Source organism: Lithobates pipiens, unplaced genomic scaffold (assembly GCF_037356315.1).
Source record: "Lithobates pipiens isolate NorthernLeopardFrog02 unplaced genomic scaffold, aLitPip1_a1.2 Scaffold_10, whole genome shotgun sequence".
NCBI classification, from domain to species: domain Eukaryota; kingdom Metazoa; phylum Chordata; class Amphibia; order Anura; family Ranidae; genus Lithobates; species Lithobates pipiens.
The window spans coordinates 190,803,075-190,823,192 of record NW_027507686.1 but is presented as its reverse complement, the minus strand read 5'-3'; positions in this window follow the sequence as shown (position 1 = coordinate 190,823,192).

The window sequence follows — 20,118 nt, the reverse complement described above, 5'->3', positions numbered from 1 at the left end:
TCATTCTTTGTCTTTATAGCAGTATGACATTGTAAAGAATGTTTGATGGTCCAACATAATGTTTCTGATGGAGATAACCGAAATCCAAAAATGTAGGGGACGTCAAGAAATGTTAAGCCTCGGAGCTCCATGGGGCTTTACTGATAGCATGTTGCCACAGCATCCAATTGAGATTCATCTTAAGTGTATTATATACAGTAGAGTGGCAGCTGATCTTCAATGGATTGCTGTGTTTTATTGCACATTCCTGTTTGTTGCATGTTATTAGATAAAGCTCTACAATATACCTGGATATAACTAAATCCACATCAGTACTATAACATATCTGATGTGTACAACCTGATGTGGTGCTTACAAGACATAGTAACTGGATTCAGTGTTTACATTTTTTCATAAATGTCTTGGATTCATGCTGGAGCTTGCATGTATTATTTTCCAAATATAACTGGGATTTATTCACGTAAGTCATTCTAGTAATGTAGTTCCATTGATTGCTGTTGGGATGGTATTTTAGGGATATTCGTGCTCATTTTTCCAGTACTGTTAATGCTGAAGTTTAGCAAAAACAAAACAAAAAAAATCCCTACAGCTTTAGTCAAATCACTTACCTGTAATAAAGTACTGTATGTCCCCCATTGTTCAGGCAGCTGGATCCTGACGAAACCTTCACTGCATGCATGCCTGTCCTCTTCCTGTCTCTGTACTTCTGCAATTGTTAACAGTTTTATGTCTGCAAGCAGAACAGTAATACAGATGCTCCAATGGGGAACGAGCCCTTCCCTTTTCCTTCATTGATTACACTTCCTGTAACATTATCTGTGAATGGAGGAGAGCCTGGTCAGTCACATGATTCTCTCCCCGATTCACTCATAAAGTTACAAGCAGTCAATGAAAGAATTGTTCTCAGAGGAGAACAAATTGTTCTCTAGAGGAGGAGGAAGGAGGGGCACCATTGGATCATCTGTACTGCTGTTCTGCCTGAAGACCCAAAGCTGTTAACCATTGCAGGCTGGAAATTCAGAGACAGGAAGAGGACAGGACATCACCGCAGTGAAATTTTTACCAGAATCCAGCAGCCTGTACAACGTCAGATTATACTTTATTACAGGTAAGTGATCTGACTAAAGCTGTATTGATTTTTTCTTGCCTTTGAGAGAATATGTCACTGTGAACATTTAAAATGAAGGTATATATATATATATATATATATATATATATATATATATATATATATATATATATATATATATATATACAGTATACTGAATATGGAATAGTGTGACTTCTTTACTGCTAGAATAATCAGCAGCGATTGTGCAATCAGTGTGTAGCTGTGCACCAAATATGGGATTTATTTTTTGCACACTAACTGCATATGAGTATTCTGCTGATTTCAAGTAAGTAAGCCTTATCCGTTTTTGCAACTCGATGCACCCTGAAGGTGAGCTATTTTCTATACAGAGCTGCACCAGATTTTACACACTGAAGTTTTAGTAAATCCCCCCACTGTATCTATATGGACTCCCAGTATGACTCACCAGGATGCTCAAAGTAGATTCAAACTCTAAATAGATGTGGTGTATTTAGGTTTTGTGCTGCCCTAGGCTTGACTAAACTCTTGTACACCCTAATTTAAATATGACCCACCCCTTCCTGTCAAGGCCACACCCCTTGCTGTTTAAGACCTGCCCTGAAATTTTCGAGTGTAGACACTAGTTCTGAGGGCTGGGGGGGGGCAATGGATTGCCTTCATTTGCATAGATTTCCTATCACTTCCTGTTTGGCTATGGGGCAGGAAGTGAAGGGAAATCTCTGCAATGGCACAGGGATGGTAAAAAATAAACTGACAGGGGGTTTAACCCTCCCTTACTCTATCCAAGATAAAAAATAAATAAAGAAAAAGTGTTGCCTATAGTTCTACTTTAAGCATACATTTCTGATAATTTTATGGAGAGGACTAAGAAGATATAACCATGCCAATGGTGCAGCAGAAAACAGAACAGTGAGGAAAGTTTGTGGTCCAGGATGAATGGACAGTCAAAATTAGAACCGGTGCCTCCCCACCCAGTTGTGGAATGCTAGCCGGCTGCATATCGGAAGCAGTGCTGCCGCTTTATGGGGGCGCTAGTCTAATTTGCCTCTCGGCCCAGTCTGCCCCATAAGACTGGCGCTACAGTAACAGTATATTGCAAGCCAGCCGGGACTCTTTCCGTGCTACCCTAGGCCTGGGCCTTGTCGGCCTAGGCCAGGATGCATCATTGTAGATACATTTGATAACATAGTTGTATTATGGGGTTTGTATTAGTTGTATTAAGGTGTTTTCACCTTTTTTTTGCACCTCAGTGCTATGAATACCCCTTTAGCCCATTTCAGCCACCTCCTCTCTACATGCACTTACACCCCTGCATATCATTGTCCTTGACTGGCTTCCTAGTGGTGACAATGGTGGACCATGCCTGCTCCATTTGTATTGGCATGGATGTTTGTAGTCACCACCAAGAGTGGGCAATGGGTAATGTGGGAAAGTGACAACACAGGAGCACAGTTTGGAGCCAGTCGCCACCCTTTAAGGGATATGTCCACCTTAACACTAAAATGACTACATCTACAGACATCCACGATATAAGTAGGGGTCACCGATCCGCAATCCGAACAGGTCACCCCGCTCTGATCGGCACATGCCGCGATCCGCGGAGCGCTCCGCGGTCTCGGCCTTAGGAAAGGCCGCGGCTTCGGCCTAGCTCCAAAGTGGCGGCCATCTTTCTACACCCAGGCTGTTTACACTGATCGCTCTGATGGAGCGATCACTTGTAAACAAACCAGCGTCATGTCATGACACCGGTTCCTCTCTCCCCTCTCTGTACTAACCTGTACAGTGGAGGGGAGAGATCCTGAGATTGAAGCAGCCATCCCTCCATACCCTGCAGTACCCAGCAATACCCTGCCAATACTCTGCAATACCCCAATACTCTAGCAATACTCTGCAATACCCCAATACTCTAGCAATACTCTGCAATACCTCAATACTCTAGCAATACTCTGCAATACCCCAATACTCTAGCAATACTCTGCAATACCCCAATACTCTAGCAATACTCTGCAATACCCCAATACTCTAGCAATACTCTGCAATACCTCAATACTCTAGCAATACTCTGCAATACCCCAATACTCTAGCAATACTCTGCAATACCCCAATACTCTAGCAATACCCCAATACTCTAGCAATACTCTAGCAATACCCCAATACTCTAGCAATACTCTGCGATACCCTGCCATAACTCTAGCGATACCCTGCCTGCCAATACTCTGCAGTGCCCAGCCATACTCTGCGGTGCCCAGCCATACTCTGCGGTGCCCAGCCATACTCTGCGATACTCAGCCATACTCTACGATACCCAGCCTTACTCTGCGGTGCCCAGCCATACTCTGCGGTGCCCAGCCATACTCAGCTATGCTCAGCCGTACCCAGCCATACTCAGCCAATATTACAGTGGGGGAGATTGTGGATATTACAGTGGGGACTATATGGTGGTGGAATTTTCACAGGTTTTTGCAAATTTTATTATTTGCTGATCCGAAAAATGATCTGATCCATGACTCTGATCCGAGGAACGATCCGATCCGTGAGTTTTTTGATCTGTTGCACCCCTAGATGTAAGCCTAGCCTATCTAGCCCTCTAAAGAAGAAATCAGTATACATACATTTTTTAAAGCCGATCCGATCCAGTCTCCAGCGGTCGGAAGCTCTGCAGAGGACACAGCCGAAAACAGCTGTGAAATGAATGGGAAGTGACATCACCAATAGACTGACTATGGGGAATCCGTTGTCGGCTGTGTCCTCTGCACCTGCCTCCACAGCGAAAAGCCGCAGGTGACAGCCCAGCATGGGATCAAAAAAAGGTATGTATACTGATTTCTTCTTTACAAGTCTAGATAGGTTAGTGTTAGATCGTGGGTGTCTGTAGATGTAGAGATTTTAGTGTTAGGGCGCACTTATCCTTTAACAGGAGTTATTTGAACATGGACCTTATATCATACAATATTCAAAAAAGATTGAAAACACATAACCATGTTAAATTAATTTTTTTTTTTTTTCTAGTTTAGATCTACTTTAAAACATATCTTGAGATACAAGAACAGAGACATCAGATATTTAAACATATTCCTATGTATTTCATTGAGAACACTAATAGATTATTTACTGAATATGTACCAAACTCCTGAGACATTTAACCTATATGCAGTATGTATAACATTGTGCGTGAACGTAAATGTGTACATCATGTACTGCATATGTATAACAATGAAGATAATAGATTAGAGTCACAAGCTTCATCTGATTTCAACATATGACCTGCACTCCAATTCATGGAGGAAATGTGCGCAGAGTGTACAGACCAATAGCAGCCAATCAACATAAATATTTTATTGTTCAGGCTATAGCTAGTGAAAGGCACATTTTCATTGGTTACTGTACTTTACTTCATTGTTATACTTATTAACCTCTGCTAAGTCAAGTGATAACTGCATGAATATATGAAGCTGGCGATAAACCAGTAGATTTTCAAACAAACGTTTGTACAAAAAATCATACCTTCGATGATGTCATCAGAGACAAAGTACTTTAAAATTCTGTTTATTTTTAACATTTGATTTTGGTATGAATGGAATTTCATGAATGAAAACTACATTCACTGTTAGAAATATGAGAAAAAAAATTCTTTCTTGCTCTTTCGAATTTTCTAATCATGCGGGTCAAAATGAACATCCATTTTACTCTACTAACCATTAAAAAATTGAACGAATGTTCACAAAATGAACATTTTTGAAGAACTTTCTACTGATGTATGGCCAGTTTAAGGCCTCATGCACACAGTGGGGGAGATTTACTAAGACTGGAGCACTCAGAATCTGATGCGGCTGTGCATTGCAGCCAATCAGCTTCGAACTTCAGCTTGTTCAATTAACTGATTGCCGAGCAGCCATCGTCATTTTACTGCGGCAGGTCGGCACAATCCCGTGATCCGGCGTAGCTTGCTCTGATCAGGATATCAGGCGCACAAGTGCCGAAGGAAGCACAGCAGAGGTGCTGATGTTAGTGGCCAACGGTCGCAATGACCGTCGGCCATGAGCGATCGTGGGCACGAGAGGCAGAACAGGGACGAGTGTGTGTAAACAAACACTTCCCTGTTCTGTTCTGCGAGGCTTGACAGATCATGACTTCCTATTAGCTAGGAACCACGATCCGTCACTTCCTCTAGGTCAGTCCCCTCCCCCTACAGTTAGAAACACAAACAGGGGACACAGTTGACCCCTTGATCGCCCCCTAGTGTTAACCCCTTCTCTGCCAGTGGCATTTTTACAGTAATCAGTCCATTTTTATAGCACTGATCGCTGTATAAATGCCAATGGACCCAAAAATGTGTCAAAAGTGTCTGATGTGTCCACCATAATGTCGCAGTCCTGATAAAAATCGCAAGATCACCGCCATTACTAGTAAATAAAAATAATAATAATAAAGATGCCTTAAAACTATCCCCTATTTTGTCTATAACTTTTGCACAAACCAATCAATATACGCTTCTGGTGATTTTTTTTTTTTACCAAAAATATGTAGAAGAATATATATCGGCCTAAACTAAGGGAAAAAAAATGTTTTTTTTATATATTTTTGGGGAATATTTATTATAGCAAAAAGTAAAAAACATTGCGTTTTTTTCAAAATTGACGCTCTTTTTTTGTTTATAACGTAAAAAATAAAAATCAAAGAGGCAATCAAATACCACCAAAAGAAAGCTCTATTTATGGGGAAAAAAGGACTTCAATTTTGTTTGCGTACAACGTCGCACGACCGTGCAATTGTTAGTTAAATCGACATAGTGTTGAATCGCAAAAAATGGCCCGGTCATTCAGCAGCCAAATCTTCCGGAGAGTGAAGTGGTTAAGCTTTGACAATTAGCCTAGGTTCACATTGGATCGATTTGTCATTCGATTTGAGAGATCAAATCGCAAAACAAGTTGCAGCCTATTGGAGGCAATGGCACTGTTCCAATCAGTACGACACTGATTTTGCGGCGCCCGACCGATTTGCAAAAGTCTTTTCTGTAGTTCTTTTTGCCGATTTCAGGTGCGACTTCAATAGACATCTGTGCATGAAGCCACATAGACGTCTATCAAGTAGCACCTGAAATCGCGCTGACTTTTTACTACTTTGAAATTGCGCTACTTCAAGGGAAGTAGCGTTATTTTAAAGTAGCTTCAATGTGAACCAGGGCTAAAGCCTGGAAGCTGATTGGTGTCTGTGCAGAGCTCCACCAGGTTTTGCTCTGTACAGTTATTGTAAATAACCTCCCAATGTGTTTGAATTTCTTCTCTAAAAAACTTTTTACTCAGAACAAGAAAAAGCAGCCTAAAAAAAGCTCACCTAAAGCTGTGTATTGCAAAGGCATTAAGGAGCGTCAAACATTTGAGAATTTATGGATTCCATTGGCAAGAATATAAATGTATTCTTTATTGGAATGAATGAATTAATGCTCAATCGCTAAACGCATCTCACACTTTTAGGGGCGTCAGGCATTTTTTCTGCTCCTCTCCTGAACACGCTTTTGAAGTTTTTTTTCCCCAGTCTGTAAACGCCCCTCTTCTAATATCCTTCTAAACGTCTATGTGTGCATAGTCACATGGGGGTTTATTTACTAAAGGCAAATCCACTTTGCACTACAAGTGCACTGAAAGTAAAGTTGCTGTAGATCCGAGGGGGACGTGCAAGAAAAATAAAAAAACAGCATTTTAGCTTACATATGATTGGATGATAAAATCAGCAGAGCTTCCCCTAATTTCAGATCTACCCCTCAGATCCACAGCGACTGCACTTCCAAGTGCACTTGTAGTGCAAAGTGGATTTACCTTTTGTAAATAACCCCCATAGGCTAACATAGAGGTGTGTTTACAGGCTAAAAAAAAAACGTCCATTGCCTGTAAAAGAGGCATTTTTTTTAAGCCCAGTGTGCATGGGGCCTCAGGTAGGTCTCATAGGGACATGGTAGGTGGAAAATAAAGCTTTGATAACATAGACCATAAGCTGCACAGCTTCTGCACCCCAATCTTTTACACCAGCTTTGTACCATTCACTGTGAATTCCCAAAGCAAGCTGTTTTTGCATAGGTCTTCCTGCAAATGTGCAGTTCACCAGCACTTATACATCCTATAATATTGTAGCTTTAAAAGGAATTAGGGAGCTTTCACAATGATCTGGAGCCCTTCTCCCGCAGGACGGGTGTAGCGCAGTGTACGTGCGGTTTTTGTGTTGGTTAGCTGCACTTTGTCATAGACTTCTATTATGTCCCATGGTTCTGGTGCACCAGATCAGTATTAAAGGGGCCTTATTGTAAACTCTTTATAGTGAATAGCTGTCACAGCTTAGGTGTGGTTTGTCTAATTTTACTGGAACCTTGAGCAGCACTGATCCTTTGCAGCAACATCTGCTTTTTAAACAATATATAGTATTTTGGATATTAGAATCCTCTGGGGGTTATTTACGAAAGGCAAATCCACTTTGCACTGCAAGTGCCCTTGGAAGTGCAGTCGCTCTAAATCTAAGGGGTAGATCTGAAATGAGTGGAAGCTCTGCTGATTTTATCATCCAATCATGTGCAAGCTAAAATGCTGTTTTTTATTTTGCTTGCATGTCCCCCTCGGATCTACAGCGACTTTACTTCCAAGTGCACTTGCAGTGCAAAGTGGATTTTCCTTTAGTAAATAACCCCCCCTGCCTGTCTTTACCCCAGTATGTAAGTATACCTGGCAGAAGAGTAGCCAAATACTGCCTGCTAGCAGGGAGTCGCTGAATTATTACAAATAGGATACAAATGTCGCAGTTCACTTTTCATTTATCCCTGAAACTCTTTTTAGGCTTGCTTCCCACCATGTAGGTGTGACATAGCATGCCTACGGTTCCCGCACATCATGTGTAGGACAATCCATTAATTTCAAGGGGAACATGGGAGTGCACCGCTCCAAAGTAATCACCTCTCCTAAGAACAGCTGTCTCCGCAATCAGGCAGGGTGCTGGCTCTGTTTGCAACAGAGATAATGGAAGAAATAAAAGTATTGGTACAGTGCAAAGGGGTCTGGGACTTCTTTTGTGTGTTTTTTACACATAGGGCAATCCCTTGAAATGAATAGAAGAAACAGAACACTGGATAGCCGCACTCCAAAAAAGTTCACCTTTATTAAAAAATGGATATCAAAGCATCACAGAGCAATGCAGACTAACTGCACAGCTGCTGACACGTTTCACACCAGATATGTCTGGTGAGCACCATATCTGGTGTGAAACGTGTCAGCAGCTGTGAAGTTATTGCCCTGTGATGCTTTGATATCCATTTTTTAATAAAGGTGAACTTTTTTGGAGTGCGGCTATCCAGTGTTCTGTTTCTTCTATTCATTTCAAGGGATTGCCCTATGTGCAAAAAACACACAAAAGAAGTCCCAGACCCCTTTGCACTGTACCAATACTTATATACGATGTCTGGATACATTTTCTTTGTAGGCTTTCTTTTTTTTTTTGCATCTGGTGATCCATCCAGTAAGCCTGTTGTTTATAAAAGAGAAGTTCAGAATTTGAAAAAATAAAAAATAAACATGTATACTCACCTAGGTGGATGCAGCATCAATCCAGCTCTGCAGTGAGAACTGAGCGATCAAACACTGCTGATCGTTCAGTTATCCCCCTCCGCTCTGAGCAGAGAGATGTGACGGTCAGTCAGCAGCTCTCTGCTTTCCCCTCCAGCGCTCACTGGAGCACTGGGCTGTGAGGGGGGGAGGGCTGGCTCAGGTTTTCAGTGGATTGCTGAGGGGCTGAGCCAGGTGCTATTCCAAGCTTCTGGGCAGATAACAACCATATAGTCAGGAACTTTCCAGAGCCTGGACCAGCTAATTGATGTCAGACGACAGCAGATTTTAGCCGCTGTCGGCTGAAAACGGGTCATAGGAGGGCAGAACAAACTCCACTCATGATCCATAGGAGACGTACAGCCAAAAAAGCTTTGGCCATACTTCTCCTTACAACGATCAGCTTTTATTTATTTATGTAAAATCTTTATCCCAAAAGGAAAATAAACTGTTTGTTGTAACTGATTACAAAGTGTGATCTGGAGTTTGGCTTCAATGTGTTAGTGTATAAATCTGCTAGTATATTTAACCCTCCACTCCCCCAGACTGACAATGCTGCTGTCCCGCCTGTGCTCCTTTATCCAGAGTGGTGGCATTCTAATACAGAAGGTGCATTACTGGTTAGATCACCTGGCGAAAATAAAGGGGAAAAAAAAACAAATGCGAGCACCACATCTAAGGATTGGTAAGCTGCAGTATATTACATTTTTGGTTTGGGGTTTAATACGACTTTAAATGTTTTATTCATGTGGAAAATATCAATTTCAGATGATGCAATCTTTATTTTTATAAATTGAACACATGATGCAAAAATGCCCCGAGATCAAATGATGATTGTGGATTTATGTCTTTGGGTTTTATCTAATAGAATAGTGCAGATAGAAATGAGGTGTATACAGGAAAGGACCCATAGTAACCCATTATATATTAGCGTGTCTTCCTGCATGTGTCATCCAGTCATTGCCTTAATGGTTGCTGTTAGAGGCAGTAACTGCTCTTTGATAGTACATAGGCCTTTATGGATTCCTTTAAGACTATACTGACATATTATTGGCAATTGCATATCAGATCACACATTTTGATGTTTAGATTTTGTGTGTTAATTGTCAATTCATATGTAAATAATATGAAACAATATTAAATTTGAATGTGTCTATTCTGTCCTCCAACATGGGTTCATAGTGCTGGTATATTGGTGATGCTGGCTTCCGGTCTGTAATAGGTGAATACACAATCCAGGCATTGATTTGTAGAAAATTGAATGAAGATCGGATATTACTATTTCAATGGCTATTACTCTATCACTCCTATGTCTTTCTATCACAGTACATTATTGCTTGGTTAGCCAAAGACAGACAGGTCTTGTAAGAGACTTCCTAAAAAATCCCCCTACATCCGCCATTGATGCACATGCTACTCCTTCTTTTTAGTATGCACACAGTAATAAGATTGTGGTCTTTTCTTTCGGAAATAGATTTGATAGAATCACAATAGATTTTTTAGCATGCCTTGCCATGGTCAGCTGCATCATCACTGCTGATATACCTTATTACTCCTAGCAATACTCAGATCAGCCATATCATGTGCAAGAGTAGTGTATGGTCAACCTGACGCATGAATGATAAGTAGATGTCTCCTGTATAATTTTGATACTTAAAGTGGTATTAAACCCAAAAACAAAAATGTAATATACAGCCGTGGCCAAAAGTTTTGAGAATGACACAAATATGAATTTTCACAAAGTTTGCTGCTTCAGAGTTTTTAGATCTTTTTGTCAGACGTTACTATGGTATACTGAAGTATAATTATTAGCATTTCATAAATGTCAAAGGCTTTTATTGACAATTACATGAAGTTTATGCAAAGAGTCAATATTTTCAGTGTTGACCCTTCTTTTTCGAGACCTCTGCAATGCGCCCTGTCATGCTGTCAATCAATCTCTGGGCCACAACCTGACTGATGGCAGCCCATTCTTGCATTATCAATGCTTGGAGTTTGTCAGAATTTGTGGGGGCTTTTTTGTTCACTCGCCTCTTGAGGATTGACCAAAAGTTCTCAATGGGATTAAGGTCTGGGGATTTTCCAAGCCATGGACCCACAATTTTGATGTTTTGTTCCCCAAGCCACTTAGTTATAATTTTTGCCTTATGGCAAGGTGCTCCATCATGCTGGAAAAGGCATTGCTCCTCACCAAACTGTTCTTGGATGGTTGGAAGAAGTTGCTCTCGGGGGATGTTTTTGTACCATTCTTTATTCATGGCGATGTTCTTTGGCATAATTGTGAGTGAGTCCACTCCCTTGGCTAAGAAGCAACCCCACACATGAATGGTCTCAGGATTCTTTACTGTTGGCATGACACAGGACTGATGGTAGCGCTCACCTTTTCTTCTCCAGACAAGTTTTTTTCCGGATGCCCCAAACAATCGGAAAGGGGATTCATCTTAGAAAATGCCTTTACCCCAGTCCTCAGCAGTCCAATACCTTTTGCAGAATATCAGTCTATTCCTAATGTTTTTCCTGGAGAGAAGTGACTTCTTTGCTGCCCTTCTTAACACCAGGCCATCCTCCAAAAGTCTTCTCCTCACTGTGCATGCAGATGCACTCACACCTGCCTGCCGCCATTCCTGAGCAAGCTCTGCACTGGTGGTGCCCCGATCCCGCAGCTGAATTGACTGCAGGAAACTGTCCTGGTGCTTGCTGGACTTTCTTGGGCGCCCTGAAGCCTTCTTCATAAATGCAGAAGAATGTTTTTTATGGGATTAAGTTCATTTTCATGGCAAAGAGGGACTTTGCAATTAATTGCAATCCATCTGATCACTCTTGATAACCTTCTGGAGTATATGCAAATTGCCAGCATAAAAACGGAGGCAGCAGACTTTGTGAAAATTAATATTTATATTCTTCTCAAAACTTTGTTAGATGTGTCAGCTTCATTAATTTCTAGCTTTTAGGCTTTTATACGTTTATTATCATCTGGCGATCCAGCCAGTAAATCTGTTATTTTTCGGCTTACTTTAACATTCAAAGTTGCCCAGCAAAAGTGTAATTTATAGGGTTGAGATAAACCATTTACCACCGACAGGGGTGCTTACAATGATCAGCTTTTATTCATTCATGTGAAATCTTTAGCTCAAATAGAAAACTTGCTGCTGCAACTGCTTGTAAAGTGTTAGCTGGAGTTCATTTTCAATGTGTTAGTCAAGTTCATCTAAATCTGCTAATGCATCTAACATTACTGTCCCCCCAGACTGACAATGTTGCTGTCCAAAGATATCTCCATTCCTCCTCTATAGAATGGAGACACTCTAATGCCCCCGAACACACGATCGGATTTTCCGACGACAGATGTTGGATGTGAGCTTGTTGGCTGAAAGTCCAACCGTGTGTATGCTCCATTGAACATTTGTTGTAAAAGGTTCTCAAATTTTCCGATCGTGCGTCCAACACACAAAAGTTCACGCATGCTCAGAATCAAGCAGAAGGAGCCGAACTGGCTATTGAACTTCCTTTTTCTCGGCTTGTCATACGTCTTGTACGTCACCACATTCCCATATTCGTAATTGTTGGCCAACATTTGTGTAACCGTGTGTATGCAAGACAAGTTGGAGCCAACACCCTTCGAACAAAAATGTTGTTGCGGAAAGTCCGATCATGTGTACGGGGCATCAGACAGGAAGTGTGTTACTGGCCGGATCACCAGGTGAAAATAAATGGAATAAAATCCTAAAATGTAAGGATTAATAACCTGAAATACATTAATTTTTTGTTTTGGGGTTCAATATCACTTTTATCCTAATGTGTATATATGCCAAAAGCATAATCTCATCTCTTGTGTGTTTGGCTTTGGACCTGTTTCTATGCTCTTCCTCCAGGGAAAATGATGAAGAGGAACGGGTCTACAGGGGCAGATATAGCTGGGTAGGTGTAACAGATTATATTGAGGTAGAAGCACTGGAGTGCTAAAGAAAATAACTTTTCACTAAAAACTGATGTGGATCCAGCCATTCATCTCTGTGCAATGTTTTGGGCCATGTATGAAACCTTAGAATTAAAATTGCAAAGCTTTCTGACATATTCTAAGCAAATAGCTTTTCTGTCATTCACTAATTTAACCATGCATTCATCATGCATTCCAGTTGAGGGATATTTGCTGGCACAAATCACATTCCCTTTAAAATCGCTATGTAGCATTTTAATAAGCACAACCTTCTCATTCGATAGGATGACATATCCAGTGTTCTTCCATTACACTGTACCATCAGTAAGTGTTATACTTGTATAAGTGTTAAACATTGCGTTATAAAATAATGTATAATGCTGCAGGCTAGCCTTATGGTGAACTATTCATTTACCAGTATTATGCAACATGTAGTTATGAAGTACATAAGTATGTATTGATCTCTGAAATCATATTAAAATGATTTCTTTGTAAAAACAACTTGTCAGTGTTTTTTTTTTTCTTCTTTTTTTTTTTTTATAAAACAAATGGACAACTTTGGGGGTTATTTACTAAAGGAAAATCCACTTTGCACTGCAAGTGCACTTGGAAGTAAAGTCGCTGTAGATCCGAGGGGGTCAGACAAGGAAAATAAAAAACAGCATTTTAGCTTGCACACGATTGGATGATAAAATCAGCAGAGCTTCCCCTCATTTCAGATCTACCCCTTAGATTTAGAGCGACTGCACTTCCAAGTGCACTTGCAGTGCAAAGTGGATTTGCCTTTTGTAAATAACCCCCTATGTGTTATAACAACAAATTGCAATAAATAATTGAATCCAAATGTAATTCTCTAAGATAATGCCAATAGTTTAGAATTAATAATACTCAGCAGGTGACTGTGCACAGTTGAAATCAGTAGATGCTTCTCTGCAGTTCATGAACATAATGCAATACAATCATTGTCCACAAGGTGTCACTGGTATACAATATCATAACTTAACATAATCCGTAAAGCTGAGTAGCAAAGTGAAGTGCTTCATCAAAGACCTTCATGGCAGGATCATCAGTAAGGATCAGTCGAACACCCCTCACTTCGGTTCGCACCAGAACCTGCGAACAGACCAAAACTTTGTGTGAACTTTAGAACCCTATTAAAGTCTATGGGACTGGAATGTTCAAAATCTAAAGTGCTAATTTTAAAGGCTAATATGCAAGTTAGTCCTAAAAAGTGTTTGGGGACCTGGGTCCTGCCCCATGGGACATCAATGCATAAAAAAAGTTTTAAAAATGGCAGTTTTTTTCGGGAGCAGTGATCTTAATAATGCTTAAAGTGAAACAATAAAAGTGTAATATTCCTTTACATTTCGTACCTGGGGGGTGTCTATAGTATGCCTGTAAAGGGGCGCATGTTTCCCATGCTTAGAACTGTCCCTTCACAAAGTGTCTTTTCTGCAGGAAAAAAAGTCATTTAAAATCACTCACGGCTATAATGAATTGTCGGCTCCCCGTAATACAGAGGACAGTCATTGAAAGTCATTAATAAATAAAAAAGCGTGGGGTTCCCCCAAATTCAATTACCAGGCCCTTCAGGTCTGGTATGGATATTAAGGGGAACCCCGCATTAAATAAAAAAAAATGACGTTGGGTTCCCCATAAAAATCCATACCAGACCTGAACCCCCTAAATATCCATACCAGACCCGAGAAGGGTCTGGTATGGATTTTAAGGGGAACTTCACGCCAAATAAAATAAAAAATGGTGTGGAGTTCCCCCTAATCCATACCAGACCCTTTATCCGAGCACGCAACCTGGCAGGCCGCAGGAAAAGAGGGGGGGCGAGAGAGCACCCCCCCTCCTGAACCGTACTAGGCCACATGCCCTCAACATTGGGAGGATGCTTTGGGGGTCTCCCTCCAGTGCAGCGCATCCATCCTCTGTCTCCACTGGCGGAGACACTGCGGGGATCCCAGCAGCCTGACATTTCTTATATGAGGAGGGCGGTGCCATGCGTCACCTGACCCCACCCCCCTCTGACGCAAGTGGGAAAGCCTGGCTTCCCCAATGACGTGTGGGTGACCCCGCCCCCCTCTGATGTAACGGAAACATATAAGAAATGTCAGGCTGCCGGGATCCCCGCAGTGTCTCCGCCAGTGGAGACAGAGAATGGATGCACTGCGCTGGAGGGAGAGATCACATGTCGCTGGATCAGATCAGCCATCGCTGGACCCCGGAGAGATGATCATCCATTGCTGGGTAGAAAGAGTGGATTAGCACTGCTGGAATCTTTTTTTAAAAATGTTTATTTTTAATAAAGGACTTTTGCAACGGTGTGTGTGTCTCTTTTAACATTCTTTTACACTTTCTTTGTGAAATGGTAGGGGTTCTTTTGTACCCCCTTACCATTTCAAACCAGGGGGGCGGGATCTGGGGGTCCCCTTGTTAAAGGGGGCTTCCAGATTCTGATAAGTCCCCTGCCCGCAGACCCCCACAACCACCGGCAACTCATCAACATGGGGACAAGGTGCTTTGAAGGGTCACAGACCCCCAAAGCATCCTCCCAATGTTGAGGGCATGTGGCCTGGTACGGTTCAGGAGGGGGGGGCACTCTCTTGTTCCCCCTCTTTTCCTGCGGCCTGGCAGGTTGCGTGCTCAGATAAAGGGTCTGGTATGTATTTTTATGGGGAACTCAACGTCATTTTTTTTTTAATTTGCCGTGGAGTTCCCCTTAAAATCCATACCAGACCTGAAGGGCCTGGTAATTGAATTTGGGGGAACCCCACGCTATTTTTTTTTTTTGTTTATCAATGACTGTTCTCTGTATTATGGGGAGCCGACAATTCATTATAGCTGCGAGTGATTTTAAATGACTTTTTTTCCTGCAGAAATGACACTTTGTGCAGGGACAGTTCTAAGCACGGGAAACATGCGCCCTATTCACAGGCATACTATAGACACCCCCCAGGTACGAAATTTAAAGGAATATTACACTTTTATTGTTTCACTTTAAGCATTATTAAAATCACTGCTCCCGAAAAAATGGCTGTTTTAAAACTTTTTTTTGCATTGATACATGTCCACTGGGGCAGGACCCAGGTCCCCAAACACTTTTTAGGACAATAACTTGCATATTAGCCTTTAGCACATTAGATTTCTCCCATAGACTTGTACAGGGTGTTCCGCGGCTTTTCAAATTTGCCGCGAACACCCCAAATTGTTCATTGTTCACTGTTCGGTGAACAGGCAATGTTCGAGTTGAACATGAGTTTGATTTGAACTCAAAGCTCATCCCTAATCATCAGTAATATTTTAATGAAGGCTGCAGATTTAGAAATAATGAAAAAATGTCTGTAATTAAGATTGTATGAGATTTTACTGATTAGATTTAGCTCTACTTTAAATAAGAATGTTGGTTAATTCAAAATTTGTAAGCAGGAAAGTTTTTTTATTGCAGAAGAGACATGTTTTGTCTCATCTGCAATAAACAATTCTTACAGTCCTCCCCACAAACTGCGTCGGTTGAGCTGCACGTGTATATATAATTATACAATTTCAGCATCTGCTGAGATGAATTAATGCCTGTGTGCATGTGCAGGGGTAATGTCATCCCGGTGTCGAATACTGTCCCCCATCGGATAGTGTCCGCCCTGTACTGCGCTTGCTCAGTACGCAGGACAAGGAGATGCCCAAAGTCTCCAAAGATGAACGGCGCCTGCGCACTGAGTCCAGGTTCAGGTCAAGCCCCACCATCCAAGTGGACATAGAGTTAGAATAAAAATTTGCAGAGCGAAACGAGTCTGTGCCCGAAGCATGACGAGCAAAGCGAGCACACGAGGGGCCCTCTTACTAAGTGCTGTTTAACATCATCTACCGTATGTCCACTTGCATGGTGGGGCTTTAACCTGGCCTCAGGGCAGAAGGTACTCTTAAGTGCGCATTTGCCGTTCATCTTCGGAGACTTTCGGCGTCTCCTTGTCCTCCGTACTGCGCAAGCACTGCGCCTGTACAGTACGGTGCGGACACTATCTGATGGGGGAACAGTTCTCGGCAGAACACCGGCCTGGCCAATCAAAATAGCCAAGGATCTTACACATGACAGAAGCAAGTGAGAAGATTTTGGTTCTAGCGAGGGAGCTTGCAGATGTTGCATTTTCGTTTGTATGTAAACATTTTAAATTTGCATTCATTCTTATTTTTAGTGCCAACTTAAAGAGGGATTCCACCAAAAAAAATAATATTAAAAGCCAGCAGCTATAAATACTACAGCTGCTGACTTTTAATAAATGGACACTCACCTGTCCCGGGTTCCAGCGATGCCGGCAGCCGAGGCCGATCGATCGCTCGGCCCTCGGCTGCTGCCGCCACCATTCCAGGTGAGGGAATCAGGAAGTGAAGCGAATCGGCTTCACTTCCCGGTTCCCTACTGCGCATGCGCGAGCCGCGCCGCGCAATAGGAAATCTCCGCGCTGTCACTGGGTTCCGTGTGTGTCCCAGCAGACAGCGCGGCAGGGCAGGAAATGGCGTAGACTCCCGTGGGAGTCTATGCCCGGAAGTGGGTGAAAATACCTGTCTTTGACAGGTATCTCCACCCCCCTCCCCCCTGAAAGGTGTCAATTGTGACACCGGAGGGGGGGAGGGATCCGATCAGCGGAGGTTCCACTTTAGGGTGGAATCCCGCTTTAAATAAAATGTTTGTACCAGATTTATGATTGTAGTGCCTTTGTAAAAGGGAAAACTTACAGAATTCAATTTGTATAGGTAAGTAGGGAAGACCCTCACCATGCCAACATCCAAAATATATTATATTCAAGGATTGACCAAGTCAAAAAATGAACGGACTTTGTGCGTACATAATGAGAGAGAGAATCAGTAAAAAAGTATACATTTTATATAAAATGTATACTTTTTTACTGATTGTCTCTCTCTCATTATGTGCCCACAAACTACATTATTTTTTTGACTTGGTCAATCCTTGAATACATTTTTATAGGTAACCCTAAAAAAAAATTGGTAACCCAAAAATTTGTATCTCAAATTTTTGTTTTCTCTAATTATTTAACGTCTTCATTCACGCCCTGTTTTTTTTTTTCTTGCATTTTCGAAATAAACCATTTAAACTTGTGTTTGTCTTTGAAATGCACAAGTTTATAACATACACTTTGCTGCATGCTATATTCCCATATTTCTTTTTCATACTATGCACTGTAGTATATATCCTAGCATATATATCCTAGCATTGTCTATTGCCCTCCCCAGATAGTCGGCTGGTGTTTTTTTTTTGGGGTGGGTGCAGCCACACAGGCACCCACAGGCACCCCCCAGTCAGCCAGGACTTCTCCAGAGCCTCTCCCATCCTCTGGAACTCTCTACCTCAATCTGTCTACTACTCTGGCTGTCTTTAGGCGATCCCTGAAAACTCATCTCTGCAAGGAAGCCTATCACACCCTCCAACTAATATTTATTCAATTCCATCAAATCATCCCCCACAGTTATAACCTTTTGTACCACTTGCCCACCCTATTATATTGTAAGCTTTTTTGAGCATAGCCCTCTTAACCCTTTTATGGTATTGTAATTACACTGTCTCCCTTTTTAGATTGTAAAGCGCTGTATAAATCCTGTATAATAATAATAATAATGTGCGCACTTACCCACTAGGGCAGAGGTTCTCAACCTCTCTAGTGCCATGACCCCTTGATAAAACCTCCCAAGTTGTGGTGACCCCTCACAGTAAATTTATTTTCGCAGCGTGGGTTGTCAGCACCCAAGGCAAGACAAGTCATTTGCGCCCCTAACCTACAGACATTTAGCGTTCCCTGAGTCCCTTCCTCTCGTACTGTGTTAAAACCCCTTATGGTACATTTTAGGTTGTACCACTCTTCTCCTTTCTTCCCTTTTATCTCTCTCTATCCTAATTTCTTGTTTTTTTCCCCCCATCAAGCCATCTTTCTTGTTCTTTCTCTTATTCCTTCTCTCCCTTTTTCTTTGTTCCTCCCCCTTCCATGTATTCTCTATTTTTATTCCTTTTCTTACTCCTTGGCGGGGGATTGGATGAGTGGCCATGCTGGTGGGGAGTTGGGATGGGTGGCAATGCTGGGGTAAGTTCTGATCGGCCAACTTAGATGCTCTTGGTCAAGGTCATCTGCTGATCTGAGAACTGTAGTGGGGACATTTAATGGCAACTATAATCACAGGTAGTGTTACTCACTGTGTCTCCGACTTTGTGGTGTCTCTTAGCAGTGACACCTATGTTGAAATCAGGAGATAGGGTCTCCTCCAGACCCTCCCACTTCTCATTCCTCACCAGTCAGCTAACCTCAAGTCTCTGCCCCCCCAGCCATGCCATGAACTGAATGGGTAGCTGCGAAGAGGCCGAGTGGGCGGCCGCAGGCTCTAGGAACAGCCCAGCTGGGTGGCCATAGGCTCCAGGAACAGCCCAGCTGGGCGGCCGCAAAAAGGCTGGGAGAGCGGTGTGGGCTTCTGGAACAGCCCAGGATTTGATGACCCTTGGCAAATCATCATTCGACCCTCGAAGGGGTCCCACCCCCCAGGTTGAGAACCACTGCAATAGGGTGTCACCTTATGAGTGGCCGGGTAACTGACACAATTGCCTTTAAAGTTGAACTCTTCCCAAATGGGCCCTCTAGGACCTTACAACCCCTGGGCAACAACATTGGCTAAATAGACAGCATATACCTTTTTTTGCAAAGCTGTTTGTACATAGTTCAAAGTGCTGGTGTACAACCAGGTTATGTATAGGTACAGGGGAGGTAAACATGTTACATTCACATGACACAGTAATGTGGTGAGTGATTACAATGATAAAGGAAAATCCACATTAATTTGCAAGTTGGACTTTAATACACATCACTCCACATCCTGACCATGAATCTGTCCTCAGTTCACTGCTGTCTACAAGTTCAAAGTCCCAGGGCTACACTAACAGTCATTCGTCCCTAATTTTACATGGCATGGTGACCCTCTGATAATGTAGAGCTCTTGAGATCTCACCTCCCCTTTGTTTCCAAGAGTTGTACGTGCCTGCTGCAGCATTCATCCTACCCACACACTCTGATATGTATACACTGCCCATAAATGATGGGTATATGTTCACTTAATCGTATTTTAGCTTAGATATCAGAAATATAAACCGCAGTATACTATATCTCACCATATGCTGTTCAAAATACTTCCTTTGCTCCAAATTTGATAGATTTGAAAATATTTTTGTTCATATGTTCTGTTTTGCAGGGAATAGAATCGGGGGTGTAAATAAAGGGGTCACAATTGTGACCCGGCCATATGCTCCAGAGGGCCCATGCGGCTCCTCTGTATACCTGGATAGTAGGGATGGCATATAGAGAAACCGATCCCCTCTGTTTCCCCCCTGCAGGTGCTGAAAGCTTGCTTCTCCTCCTCTGCCTCCTGCAGGCATTCAGCCATTGCAGGAGGAAAATAGAGGGGATCAGTTTCTGTACATGATGCCCCCTTGCTGCCCCTCTTGT